We start from the raw sequence: 15,383 nt of genomic DNA, 5'->3' as shown, positions 1-15,383 counted from the left end.
ACTATTTGAGGTTATTCATGAAGGCCCCGCGTTCTCAACCTTGCCCCTTGCCTGAGGTGTGGTGATCCTCAGGTTAAATCTCCAACAGTCAGCTCTCCACCCCCACCCCCCTCAAAGGGGAAAGCAACCTATGGTCATCTGGGACTACGGTGACTTTACCTAGGTAACTATTTAAATGCTGAAGAAGTAACTGTGAGTTTGTAAAGGGAGAGAGAATGGCAGCCCTACATTTTCCTCATTGATTATAAAGTAAACTATAAATAATGCATCTGACAATATGGTGCTTCACTGGGGACGATGCAGTATTTATAACAAAATAGGACAACAGCTGGAACAGTAGCAAATGAAAAATAAATCAGTGGCTTTTAAGAACAGACACATCAATATCAAATTTTCTATTCCACATTTCATTAAATCTTATTGTAATGAGGTTCACAAACGTTAATCAGGCAGATATTTAAAGATTGCCTAAGGTCATCAGATACTTTAAAATAAAGTCTTGTGAATTTAATGCTCGTGATATGAATGATGGCACTAATTAACAATCTTTACATGCTGTCTATAAAACTCTTAGCTACAATTTCTGTTGTTGCAGGAATAATGAATTATGCCTTATGATAACTGACATTCGCAAAATATAAATTAAATAACTTCTACAATTAGATCGATGTAATACCCAAATCATCAAATGCAATAATACAAATGGCATTTTGTTTAAAAAGCTTATGCTGACGCGGAACAAATGGGGAGTTTTAAAGATTTATTATGTTTGTTCAGTTAATTTTTCCATTGCTTTAGCAAGAATTAAGTGTTGAAAAGCAATCGATGAATAACAGTTAAATAATGGCAAAAGACATCGGTTACATTTTTTGAAAATGTTCAGGTGTTGCATAAATCAAATGGTGACCCAATCTGCATTCTGAGAGAAGAAAATAAAACTGTCCCATTCTGATAGGATAAAAGCCGTGAAAATGCGGAAAATACTCTGCAGGTCAGGCAGCATCTTGGGGATAGAAATAACGTTAAGATTTCAGGTCGATGACCTTTCATCAGGATGGGATGAAGATTCTTCCCCCTCTTGGCGGTAAATGCCTCCTTTAAGATGAATTAAGATGGTCATAATCAAGGTACTTGTGCATGTAAATTCATGGCACAAGCCACCCCATAATTTGCAGGCACAGATATCCAAATGGCTACCCCCATTACTGGATAGGACAACAATGGAAATATCACATTCAGTCAATGGCAGTACAGCGCTTGAGTACTGCTGAAAGAAACAATATGGGGCGGGACTCTCCGTCCCCCCGCCGGGTCGGAGAATCGCCAGGGGGCGGCGTGAATCCCGCCCCCGCCGGCCGCCGAATTCTCTGGCACCGAAAATTCAGCGTGGGTGGGAATCGCACCGTGTCGGTCGGCGCCCCCCCCCCCCCCCCGTGATGGGCCGAAGTCCCACTGCTGTCATGCCAGTCCCGCCGGCGTGAATCAAAGCACCTCCCTTACCGGCGGGACTAGCGGCGCGGGCGGGCTCCGGGGTCCTGGGGAGGTCGCGGGGCGATCTGACCCCGGGGGTGTCCCCACGGTGGCCTGGCCCGCGATCGGGGCACTCTTTTCCTTCCGCCTTGGCCATGGCCTCCACAATGGCCGATGCGGAAGTGACCCCCCCCTTGTGCATGCGCGGGGATGATGTCAGCATCTGCTGATGCTCCCGCGCATGCACAGACTTCCGCCGATCAGCGGAGTCCTTTCGGCCCCGACTGGCATGGCGCTAAAGGCCTTTCCCGCCGGCCGGCGGTGCGCAAACCACTCTGGCGCGGGCCTAGCCCCTCAAGGTGAGGGCTTGGCCCCTAAAGGTGCGGAGGAATCCGCCACTTTGGAGTTGCCCGACGCCGGAATGGTTCACGCTATTCCCTCCCGCCGGGACCCCCCACCCCGCCGGGTAGGGGAGAATCCCGGCCACGTTTTGCATCCTGTATGCATCAGAAACAGATGCAAGGATGTCAAATTTTGAAGTGACCAACAATTTACATTGCATGAGAAGTGCTGATTGGTTAGCAAGTTGGCTCTGATTGGCCAAGTGTTCCATGGTGAATGCACCAGGGAGCACATCTGTTCGGTTGTTTGCAAGAGGCACAGTACTGATTGTACTGAACCAAAATGGGCTTTAAAACCTAAGAACATAACATCTAATGTTCGATTTGATTCCCCATTTGGGCAATACTTAATGACCAACCACAAGTGTGTTAAGAATTACACTAACAACCAATTTAAGATTTTCAGTTGGGCTGACAATGAGGCTCACTTATGCTTGCTGGAGGCTATATATATCCATATGCAGGGATCATTCTCTGCAGGCAAAAGGAATATGTGAAACATTGCAACTCTTTTGAATAAACAACAGTTTAGTTCCCTTGTGTTCTTCTGAGATTGACATTAAAGCATATTCAGCCTGAAATCTCTACTTTCTTGACAAAAACTCTTACCTATATATTTTTGAGTTGATTTTTTTTCATAATGTGATCTTGATGTAGCCAGAATATGACACAATATGGTGTCTACCTCCATAGCAAGTTAGATTACATCATGTTCTCATCTTGCATTTAAACAGGGGTCACTCAGATCAAAATTCATCATTCTGATCCATATCCCCATCCAAGTCCCCATACTGTGACGTTCCTTAAGCCTGTGCATATTGTTATGGGGAGGTGTTTTCAGAACCCCAAAATGTATCATGGAGTTCAACCAACCTCTCCCTTTAATGGATTTGTTGCTTTTCCGAGCACGCGGCTTTTTCCCTAGGTGTGGGACTACAATGAAATGAAATGAAAATCACTTATTGTCACAAGTAGGCTTCAATGAAGTTACTGTGAAAAGCCCCTCGTCGCCACATTCCGGCGCCTGTTCGGGGAGGCTGTTACGGGAATTGAACCGTGCTGCTGGCCTGCCTTGGTTTGCTTTCAAAGCCAGCGATTTAGCCCTGTGCTAAACAGCCCCTTGGGGGGTCTTTTTCCCTAGGTGTGGGATTACAATTATGGACACATGGGTTTTTAAACACAAAACACTGTTTATTCCATGAACTCAACTTAACATCTTAAATAAACATCGGATCTCTCAACACCCCTTACTTCAAAGTTAACTCAGAAAATATTGCAACAGTAAATAATTCCTTAAAATGTTCCTTCAAACTTCCAAGAGACTTAACACCTTTAAACAAAATCACATCAGGTTAAAGGCTTTACTTTAAATCACCCCAATGATCCAGAGATAGTCTTTCATGGCAGATATCCTGTTCCCTGCAAAACACAGACACCCACTCAGCTCTTTTCAAAACTTGCAGCTCTCTGGAAACACATAGACATACACAAACTGCTTTCTAAACTGAAACTAAAAACCACGCAAAATTAAACTGCAAAATGGCTGACCTGACCTCAGCCCCACCCACTCTCTGACATCACTGTTTTCTTAAAGGTACATTGCTTAAACATCCATGTCTTAAAAGTACTCTCACATGACAATATAAATGTTCTTCCTGTTCAGCATTTTGTTGGTGAACATTTCCCATTGAGTGTCACCTTATAAGATTACATTCCGCTGATTGAACTTGCGGAGACGCGTAACACAACTGGCTGACAGCAATAAAAAGAATGAAATATTATGGGTTGGGAGTGGTGGCGTTTATGAAGTCAGCCGATTATGTTTCATGCTTTGGTGAAGATCCCAAACCAGTTGCTTACTTCACAAGACTGACACTGTACTGGAGACAGAATTGGAGCACAGATAGTATTTCACTTCCATCAAAACAGATTAAGTCAGTGGGTGAGGTCAAAATATTGTTTCAATGAAACAGAGACGAAATAGAAATTGTTTTGTAGCAAAGCGAGGCTTGCTCTTGTTAAGAATCTTGTCCAACTTCATTGTGATGGGAACTGACAATGCTAGATGCAGTGGGAGATTTATCTATGTTGTGCTCAACCAGCTACTATATAATAGAATATTCGAGTTGAGCTTTAGGAATGCAAGTTGTTTTTTTCGCACAACCAAATGTTGATTCCTTTACTGTGAACAGATGCATTTTCTCTTTAAAAGCAATCCAAATGCCTTAACTGTTCTGGTGTATCATTCAGCCCCATTTCACACCACAAGTAATGGAACCTTTGAAGTTGTCAAATGAATGGCCTATAAAACAGAAATGTTTAGAGGAGCTAGTTATGTATTTATTTCTAGTCAATGTGCAATCACGGGGTAGATAATGGTCTCAAAATCTAATCATGTTGCGTTTGTTTTACAGGCATACGCCTATGCCTATGGCTCCAACATAACAGGCAGCGTGACTCCATTTATTTTGCAGCAGAAGTGCACTGTCCATCTTATTTGTTTGGGCTGCTTCTTCAGCATCCCAAGTGCATGTTGGAAGTCCTAAAAGGACTGATTAGTATATTAAAATAAGTGTCCTGTTGGGCCCCCCTTTGTCAAGGTATCATGTGCCTGACTCTCACTGCGATCGACACACCCAGTAAATAATGGTGCTAACAGTCAGAAAGGGCTCATACAGACTAGTTTCTGGTTTGGTTACTCAGGCTGCTGGTTACCTACCGGGACTTTTTTGTTTATTTTCTTAATTCAAAAAGCAAATGCTGAATTCTAGGAACAACCTTGTGCTGGTGGTTGATGGTTTTCATCTGCTTTTGAGACGATTCATCCCAATCAGATGGACATAGACATAGACTTTACAGTGCAGAAGGAGGCTATTTGGCCCATCAAGTCTGCACCGGCCCTCGGAAAGAGCACTCTACCTAAGCCCACACCTCCAACCTATCCCCGTAACCCAGCAACTCCACCTAACCTTTTTAGGACATGAGGGGTACTTTTGCATGGCCAATCCACCTAACCTGCACATCTGTGGACTGTGGGAGGAAACCGGAGCACCCGGAGGAAACCCACGCAGACACGGGGAGAATGTGCAGACTCCGTACAGACAGTGACCCAGCGGGGAATCGAACCTGGGACCCAGGAGCTGTGAAGGAACTGTGCTAACCACTGTGCTACTGTGCATTGTGGTAATATTACTTGGTTAGTAACCCCATGAGTTCAAATTGCTTTGATGTGCAGCAAGATATGTAGCTTGTGTTCTACAAGCATTGAAATTCTCTGGTACTTTGGAAGAACTTACTATTTTTAAACCACCTTTCTCTTCTTCGTGCAGTTTATTGTAAATGAAGACAGGTCTGACCTAGTCTCTCACCAGCCCTGTGCTCACTGATCTACATTGATCAAGCAACCCCTCAATTTAAAAAAAATCTTGTTTGTTTACAAAGCCCTCCATGGCCTTGTCCATCTCTATCTCTGTCGTCCCTTCCAGCCTCTCAATCCACTGAGATACCCGCATTTACCTAATTTTAAAACCATGGGCGTGATTCTCCAATAATAGGGCTATGTCCCCACGCCCGCGGGAAAACAAGCACAAATCACTCCGGACTTTTTTCAAGAAAGTCAGGGGTGATTCTCCATTTTTAAGGGGGTTTGCAGGGCCCCGGAGTGCTCCACGCAGCTCCGGCTGCCGATACTCGCATGCGCACGGCGGCTGCCTGCGGTGCCGACCCCACGCAACATGGCGGACCCACACAGCAGGCCGGCACCGAAGAAGTAGCCCCCAGCCCCCCCAGATCGTGCTCGCCCGCCGATCGATGGCCCCCGATCACGGGCCTGGATGTCGTGGAGGCTCCCCCCCTCCGTGACGGATCCCCCCCCCCCCCCACCCCCACCAGGACGGCCACCGCAGCCGCGACTCCGAGCTCCTGGCGGGTGGAGCCATACGTGAACCACGCGCCCGGCGGGAACTCGGCCGTTCGTCCGCGGAGAATGGCCGCGTGGGCCTCTTTCAACGGTCCCCAACTGGCGCCGCCAGCGATTCTCGGGTCACTGGAGGCTCGGAGATTGTGGCGCGGAGGCTCAGAGATTCCCGGCCCATATATTCTGCCACAAGATGTGGGTGTCACAGGCAAGACCAGAATTTATTATCCATCCTTAATTGCCTTTGAGAAGGTGGTGGTGAGATGCTTTCTTGAACCATGTGGTGTAATTATGCTCACAGTGCTGTTCGGGAGACAGTTCCAGGATTTTGATCCAGGAGCAGTGAAGGAACGACGACACATTTCCAAGTCAGGATGGTGAGTGGCTTACATTAAAGATGCTGTGTAAATAACTGTTGTAGATATTATTGATATAATGAAAAGAATAGCAATCGTTACAGTGAAAAAATTAAAATCCGACTGGATCTATTAAGATGCCCCAATGACCTGCCTGAAGAGTTTGGGATATTCCTTGAACATTTTAGAAGCATTTTCATTGTAATCCTTTGGAGATGCTCTGTCATTCTTCCTCGGCCGAGAGCAATCAAAAGAGGTCCTGATGACTCCCACTAAAAACGCAGCTTCCTCAAAAACTTTTTTGCCCTTATCAAGTTAACGAAGCGCTGTGTAGATCCTGCAACATCTTCCCATTTTCCCAGACTTTGCACATATAATACAATATAATCCATAATACAAAGAACTAATTAAGGGAGTGTTTAGCTCCCACATGAGACCCCTGCAGGGAAACTGTGAGGTCCGATTAGGTCCTGCTGTGCCAAATCGCATGACACTTATTTAATGTAACAATAATCCTGCCTAAACAAGCCTTGCAATAGGATACAAATCAGCAAACATGATGAAACGCTGAAGGTAGAGCATCTGAAATGAAGTAATGAGGAAAATGGAATAAAATATAGTCGCTATTTACAACCCGAACTAATTAATCAGCAATGACTTTAGCGAGCCACATTCTATACCTGCTAACCGGGACAAAGAACTTCCCTCATTTTGCTGAACCCCACACAGTTACCAGAAGAATTTTGAATATTTTAAGTTCTGTCCAGTTCATATTTAAAGCAAATTCTTGGATAGCTGAACAACTACATTGAAGTGTGAAGTGGGAATTTGCAATATAAACACACAAATGACATTTGACTTGTGTGTAGGGATGTCTGCACATGCATTGACAATTGCTCAAGTGAAGCACAATAGGTCCGACATTTCTTGTACTTATTCTATGCATGCAGATACAATCTGCGCCCTATGTGATTTGCCTGAAATGCATCCACCTGGTTAATACTTTTTGTGAGGGTATATTCCAGCCCATTCACCAGCCAAAGCTCTGGGTTGGGATTCTCCGAAAATGGGGCTATGCCCCCACAGCTGCCGGAAAACGGGCGCGAATCACTCCAGACTTTTTTCAAAACGTCCGGTGTGATTTTCCGGTTTTAAGCAGGGCCCCGGCGTGCGCCGAGCAGCTCCTTCTGCTGATACGGGCCCCTGCACTTCCGGCCGCGGGTCTGCGTATGCACGCGGCGGCCATTTTGGCACTGGCCCCCGCGCAAGATGGCAGGGCCACGCAGCGGGCCAGCACGGAAGAAGATAGGCCAACCGCAACGGATCGCACTCGCTCGCCGATCAGTAGACCCCGATCGCGGGCCTGGCCGTCGTGGAGGCCCCCATAATTCAGTATACATCATCAGAGGAAGTGATGCAAGCTAACGTGTGATATCATAGAATTTACAGTGTAGATGGAGGCCATTCGGCCCATCGAGTCTGCGCCAGCTCTTGAAAAGAGCACCCTACTCAAGCCCACACCTCCACCCTATTCCCGTAACCCAGTAACCCCACCTAACCTTTTTTGGACACTAAGGGCAATTTATCATGGCCAACCCACCTAACCCACACATCTTTGGACTGTAGGAGGAAACCGGAGCGCCCAGAGGAAACCCACGCAGACACGGGGAGAACGTGCAGACTCCGCACAGACGGTGACCCAAGCCGGGAATCGAACCTGGGACCCTGGCGCTGTGAAGCAACTGTGCTGCCCTGATATGAATGTTGGAACAGCGTTGTTCGGCAGGCAACATGGATGAAGCGTTGTCCTGGACTCCTGTCAGTTTTCAATAAACAATCCTTTGTTTAGATTACCAAGCATTGCCCGAGCGCTTGGGGCGTTCCTGTTAAGAGCCAACAACACAACAAGAGTAATCCTAGGTTCCTCAGTCTCTCCACGTAAATGAAATCCATCATCCCTGGTACCATTTTAATAAATTACTTCTGCATTCTGCTTCACTTGTATGCTTCACCAAATAGGACTTTTGTAAAAATGCGAAGGATTATATTCCATTCTCAGCTCTGATTGCTCACTGTTTGCTGTAGGTAGGTGTCAGCCTGCATTCATTTATGAGCCTTACCTTCATCAGACCTGTTTTAGATCAGAGGATCTATCAGCGACAATTGAAACCTTGAGGTTGAAACGTATCAATGGTTGCAACTGATCGGAATACACTGTGACCTCTCCGTTGGTCAGAAACATCAGTTGTCTGGAACTCTTTGAGCAGAAACAAACAACTCAATACACTATTTCAGGAGAAGAAACTTGCCAGTGCTTAGATTATTTTTCTTTTATTGCTGCTGTTAGACTAAAACACCCATTCCCTCCATCAGTATTTGTAATTAGTGGGGTTTTGGAAAGGGAGGTGTGTGTCAAGCTCTTAGCCCTCCCTTGAATAAGTAGTCAATTTGAATACCAGCAGCAAGCATTTGTGGGTTTACATAAAGAGGATTATTTATTCATGCATTCGACACTTTGCATCACTCACTCAGTGCTCAGCACTTAGATACTCACACTCAAGAAAAAAAATACAGTTAAAGAGAATAGCACACTTTTACTTTTTTATAAAATAAATTTAGAGTACCCAATTATGTTATTTTCCAATTAAGGGGCAATTTGGTGTGGTCAGTCCACCTACCCTGCACATCTTTGGATTGTGGGGGTGAAGCCTATGCAGACACGTGGGGAATGTGCAAACTCCACACAGACAGTGACCCAGGGCCGGGATCAACCCCGCATCTTCAGCGCCGTACGCAGCAGGGCTAATAGCACACTTTTACAAGATATAAACAAAAGAATAGATCATAGTGTACTTTTGTGAGGGCCACAAAGAATCCAGCACGAGTTTTAAGGATACAAAGTAATAACATTTATTTACAATAACATATATATATATATATATATAACAGCAGCAGCAACTTCCCTTGCTGCACACTCCTTCCTCCTGGTTCCAAATTTATACTTGGAGTTTACTAATGGTTTCTCCGCCCCCCTCATTGGAGAAGCTCATACTCCCACAGGATTGTGGGACTGTCATTAGTCCCCAGCCAATGGCAAGCAGGCAGGTTATAACATCCCTCCCCCCCAAAGTCCAAGGAATCCACCGAAGACCCTGGCGAAGGAGGGCATCGGACTCGTTTTGCCGCAGGCCGGACACCATTTGCACGCGGCGCTGTATCAGGCACCGTGTAACGAGACGGAGATCGGCGCTTCCGTGATGAACGGTGTAACAGTTGTACATCCACGGCCCGTGGACCCGAGGATTCCCCCTCTGATGCGTCCTGTGTCTCCATCTCGGAGTCAGAGTCTGCTGCCTCCGTCATGTCAGCGTCTCTATCTCCATTCGGTTCTGTAACGACCTGCGCAGGTTTCGAGTGAGGCACCAGTGGAAGATAGTGAGGACTACCTTCCTTTGTCTCTGGTCTCTGCGGCTGTAGAACTGAGCTCCGGGGGCGGGGAGATTTTGGAGGGAATAGTCTTCTGGACTGAACGTGGTCTACATGTTTGCGCTGGAGACGACCCTGGGCTTGCACCTGGTAAGATATAGGGCCCGTTTGGCGAAAGATTACGCTAGGAACCTACTGGGCACCACCAGCAAACTTCCGAACGAACACTGGGTCACCGGGCGCAAACTGCCGAATCGGCCGATGCCGAGAAAATCCCTGTCCCTGCCGTTCTTGTGTGCGGCGTACTTTTGTGCCAATGTCCGGGAAAACCATACTAAGGTGGGTGCGAAGTCTCTGGCCCATTAGGAGTTCTGCGGGAGCTACCCCAGTCACCGCATGGGGGGTGGTCCTGAACGTAGACAAAAAGCGAGCCAGTCTCGTGTTCATTGATCCGGAAGACTGCTTCTTTAGGCCTCTTTTGAATGTTTGCACTGCACGCTCTGCCAACCCACTTGAAGCCGGGTGGTAAGGGGCAGTGCGGATATGGCGTATGCCGTTCATCTTCATGGACTTCGCAAACTCCTCACTCGTGAATGAAGTGCCGTTATTAGTGACCAGCACCTCGGGGAGGCCATGCGTACTAAAAGACAAACGCATCTTTTCAATTGTTGCGCAGGACGTTGTCCCCTGCATCTTATGCACCTCTAGCCATTTAGACTGGGCGTTGATTAATAGAAGGAACATGGATCCTGGAAAAGGGCCTGTGAAATCTGCATGCAAGCGTGCCCAAGGCCGCCCTGGCCATTCCCAGTGATGTAGGGGCGCGGCCGGAGAAGCTTCTGATGCTCCTGGCAAATGGAGCAGTTTTGGGCCACCTTCTCAATGTCGGTGTCGAGGCCTGGCCACCAGACATAACTCCGGGCCAACATTTTCATTTTGGTCACACCTGGATGCCCATTGTGCAAATCGCTTAGTATCAGCTCCTGGCCTTTTTCCGGGACAATCACACGCGTCCCCCACAAGAGGATGCCGTCTTCCACGCTGAATTCTGACAGCTTGGAGGAAAATGCCCGCAACCCGCCTGGGAGCTGTCTATGCTGCCCACCATACAGGACTATGTGCCGAACCTTTGACAGGACTGGCTCCGTCTAGGTCCACTCACGGATCTGTGATGCCGTGACAGGCAAGGTGTCCATAAAATTTAGGGTTGCAACCACCTCACCGGTCATGGGGGTCGACATGGGGCCGGTCGATAAAGGCAATCGACTTAGTGCGTCGGCATTTGCTATCTGCGTTCTTGGTTTGTGCTCCAGAGAATACTCGTATGCAGCAAGCAACAAAGCCCAGCGCTGGATCTGTGCGGAAGTAATGGGCGGTATTGGCTTATCCTCTCTGAAAAGTCCCAGCAGAAGCTTATGATCAGTCACGATAGTGAAGTGGCAGCCATACACGTACTGGTGGAAGCGTTTCACTGCAAAAACCACTGCCAGGCCCTCCTTCTCGATCTGCGCGTACTTTTTCTCCGCTGCAGTCAATGTGTGGGAGGCGAAAGCTATCGGTCGCTCGGCTCCGTTCTCCATCTTGTGGGACAGGACAGCCACAATACCATAAGGGGATGCATCACATGTGACGAGCAAAGGCTTTCCAGGATAATAGTGGGTTAGTAACCCAGACGACGCCAATTGTTGCTTTACCGCCGGAAAGCGGTTTCTTGCGGCTGACCCCCAACACAGGTGTGATTTTTCTTTAGCAGTAGGTGCAAGGGGGCCAGCGTAGTTGCCAGATTGAGGAGGAACCGAGAAATGAACGAAGATGCGAAGTGTCAGTCGGGGCGGGGGCCTGTTGAATCGCACGCACCTTCTCTGCGACGGGGTGCAATCCTTCGCGGTCCACCCAATAACCTAGGTAGACTACCTCCTTTGCCTGAAATACGCACTTTGTACGACGTAAATGGACTCCAGCCTCCAAAAAGCGCCTAAGGACAGCCTCCAGATTTTCCAAATGTTCCTGCTCCGACGTCCCTGTAATCAAAACGTCATCTAAGTCGACAGCAACACGTGGTAAACCTCTCAAAATGCCCTCCCTAGCACGTCGAAAAATAGCGCAGGCAGAGGATACTCCAAAGGGCAACCGTGTATATTCATACAGGCCCCGGTGTGTATTAATCGTTACATATGGTCGGGAGGCAGGGTCCAGCTCCAACTGCAGGTAGGCGTGACTCACATCTAATTTTGTGAACGAGAGTCCACCTGCAAGCTTTGCGTAGAGATCCTCTATGCGAGGCATTGGATATCGGTCGAGTCGTGAAGCCGTATTCACTGTAAGTTTATAGTCACCACACAAGCGAACTGTGGCATCTGGCTTCATTACAGGTACAATTGGTGCTGCCCAGTCAGCAAAACGGACGGGCCTGATAATACCCAAACTCGCCAAACGAGTGAGCTCCCCTTCTACCTTCTCGAGCACGGGGTAAGGCACCGCGCGCGCTCGGAAATAGCGCGGCGTGGCTCCTGGTTCGACTTGGATACGGGCTACGACCCCTTTTATTTTCCCCAAACCAGGCTGGAATACATCTGGGTATCATCCTAGCACCTCAGTCAACCCTTCAGAAACTTTTTGGAGGCTGTGCAACCGCAAATGGCGCAACCAGTCCCGACCCAACAGGCTGGGCCCATGGCCGCGCACCATGATAAGTGGGAAACGCCCCTCCTGCCGTCCATAAACAACAGGGGTCATTGTAGTTCCTGCAATGTCCAGTGGTTCCCCCGTGTAGGTGGCAGTCAGCCTCCGTCTCCACGTCCTCAGGAGTAGTCGCCGCAGGTTCATCCACATGAAAGTTACGGTCCCTGGGCTGGTCCCAGTTTTGGTCGGAACGACGGCGCCTCTGGGCCCCCAGGACCGCGTTCGCGACGGGGTCGGCGCCTACAAGTCTGACACGGACATGGCTCCTCATCCATTGGTTCTGGAGAAGGCTCCCTTCGGGGAGGAATGTCCGATGGCCACTGGCGTCGGGCCGGACGTCGCCTCGCCCAAGGTACCGCAGGAGTGCGGGGGCACGTTTTCGGATGGAAGGGGTTGCGCCCCAAGGCATGCACTTCCATTCCCTGTAGCTCCTGCACTCCTCGTTCTGCGCTCTCCCGGGACAATACTGTTTGAATGGCCTGTTGAAAAGTCAATGTTGGCTCAGCTAACAACTTTCTCTGGGTGGCCGCATTGTTAATACCGCAAACCAAGCGGTCCCGTAACATTTCTGACAAGGTCTCACCATAGTCACAGTACTCCGCAATCCTGCGTGGCCTGGATAGAAAATCTGCAAGGGATTCTCCAGGGGTCCTCTCAGCGGTATTAAACCGGTAACGCTGGACTATCGTGGATGGGGTTGGGTTAAAATGTTGCCCCACTACATTCACAAGTTCATCAAACGTTTTGGTGTCCGGCGCAGCTGGGTCCGTAAGGCTCCTAATCACCCCAAACGTATGCGGGCTACAGACGGTGAGCAATATGACCACCTGGCGCTCATTTTCGGTGATATTGTTTGCCCGGAAATAGTAACGCATCCATTGTGCGTACTGGTTCCAGCTTTCCAGCGCAGCATCAAAAGCATCCAGACGTCCGTACAGAGGCATGGTATAATAGAAAACAACTTCCAACCTGTATCCAACAAAAATCCAGGGAGGTGGCTTCAGCAGTCTAGACAGCTATTCACTTTAACCCTCGTCGCCAGTTTTGTGAGGGCCACAAAGAATCCAGCACGAGTTTTAAGGATACAAAGTAATAACATTTATTTACAATAACATATATATATATATATAACAGCAGCAGCAACTTCCCTTGCTGCACACTCCTTCCTCCTGGTTCCAAACTGGCCAGCTTTATTTATACTTGGAGTTTACTAATGGTTTCTCCGCCCCCCTCATTGGGGAAGCTCATACTCCCACAGGATTGTGGGATTGTCATTAGTCCCCAGCCAATGGTAAGCAGGCAGGTTATAACATTTACATTCCTGGCTTGTTGTAGTAGAACGGTTGTTCCAGGCCTGGTAAATAATTAATTATTTTCCTGGCTTGAGCTGTAGTTTAGATTAATTCAAATCACTGGAGTCAAATTTTAGGATTATTGCAGGATTCTCTGATGGCTTCTCAGCAGGTCCTGAAATTGGGTCCTTGTGGCTTCCTTACCAGGAAGTCATGCATTTTACTGGTGGACTTGTTGAGAGAAAAGGAATCAGACCAAGAGACTTTCTGATTTTCACAGCTTCCCGGTTCGTAAAGACAAATATGACATTTTCCTGTTTTGCGGTTTTGGGTGGTCTCTACAGACTGCCCTGAAAGGCATTTTATTTTTAAAACGGTGTCTAACTTAGCTGCCTACCATGTGGTCCTTCACAACTCTCTTCCAAATCTCATGTTTGAATCCAGGTAGTCAACTACAACCTGGGTCTTTGTGGTTGCAGACATCCTCCCCCTGAGGTTTTGAAACCACCATCATCTTGGTCTCAGAATGTCCCATTCAAGTCAGAAAGACAGTCAGAATGGTTTCACGACATGGGCCTAGAAGACATGAAGGAAATTCAAATTGTGTACATCTGATTTTATTCTTTCTGCTATTTTAGACTGGATTTTTGCTGAATCACAAGATGGCTGCTCCAGGTCACCTGATTTAAAAGATTAGCCATCTGTTCCAGAACCTTCAAACAGAGATTACCAGAACAGCAGAGTTCTATTCTCATCCATTGCGGAAATTCACACCCCATTGTAAGGCCACATTATAATCATGAAAGTAAACGACAAACAGGTGAACTGACTCCCCCAGTTGGGACGATAGCAAAGACAGAGACGTCGAAACTCATTATACCCAAAGAAGTGTTCACAACCAACATTTCGGTCCTGAGGAAATCAATGGATTTTGATCAGAAGCACATAAATGGTTTGCGAGGCTGCAATAAAATCATTAGTGGACCACATCGTGTAACCCCATGTCTATCACCTTTTCGATCATTTTAATATTAAGCCTCGCAAACCTAAGAGGAAAGAAAGGCGAACCACAGGAGGGGGGGAGAGGGCAGAAGTGTGGGGGGTGGAGGGAGGGGAAGAGGGAAGAGTCAGGAAACAAGAGAGGAGAACCAGGGAGGTGGGGGGGCGGGGGGGGGGGGGAGGTCGGGAAATGATAGCCGGAAGGAGGACACGGGAAACGATAACAAACTTGGCATATCCAGGAACAGAGAACAAGGAGAATCCAGGCGAAAGACGGGAGGAACGGCTGAAGCGGAGGTGAGCGCGAGACGACAACGGCAGCGAGAAGCAAGTGACAACACAACACCAGACCCATTCGCGTATTGCTCACTGTAATTGTTTCTCCGGCACCCAAATGTGTATCTACCGCCCAGTCTCCACCGCCCCCCCCCCCCTCCCCATCCCCCCACAAACAGTTGCCTACTTATGTGTTGTAAATAATTTTGCCAGTTGTACAGAGTTGCTGCTGTTGAGCTGGTGCATAATACCCTGCCAGTTACTTTATTTTATTTTTTATTATTACTTTTTTTTTGGTATGTTTGTGTGTGCCCTTCTCTTCTATATATATCTATATATTTCTTATTCTGTGTACATAACGGTAAATATAATTTGTTCAAAAACCCAATAAGAAAACATTTATAAAAAAATTCTAGCCTTGTAGCTTAGTCTTCTGCTTTATCACCAACTGGACAGAATTCTGGAAGCTCCTGGCTAATCAAATAGCTGACCACCATCGCTCAACTCCTTGAAGCCTTTTTGATTTCAAAAGTCTCAGATCATAGCTTGCTGAGCAGTCGAAGCA

The 15,383-nt window shown here is 47.6% G+C and overlaps 1 long non-coding RNA gene across 2 annotated transcripts in view; it reads right to left on the bottom strand.

Moving 5' to 3' along the window:
* LOC140391369 (uncharacterized) overlaps window positions 1–15,383 on the bottom strand; it is a 214,172-nt gene that overhangs the window by 141,616 nt on the left and 57,173 nt on the right. The gene's annotated exons all lie outside the window — the stretch shown is intronic.

The sequence above is a fragment of the Scyliorhinus torazame genome, chromosome 15 (genome assembly GCF_047496885.1).
Source record: "Scyliorhinus torazame isolate Kashiwa2021f chromosome 15, sScyTor2.1, whole genome shotgun sequence".
Classification (NCBI taxonomy): Eukaryota; Metazoa; Chordata; class Chondrichthyes; order Carcharhiniformes; family Scyliorhinidae; genus Scyliorhinus; species Scyliorhinus torazame.
Note: the sequence above shows the minus strand (reverse complement) of the source record. Positions and strands in the feature narration are given on the sequence as shown.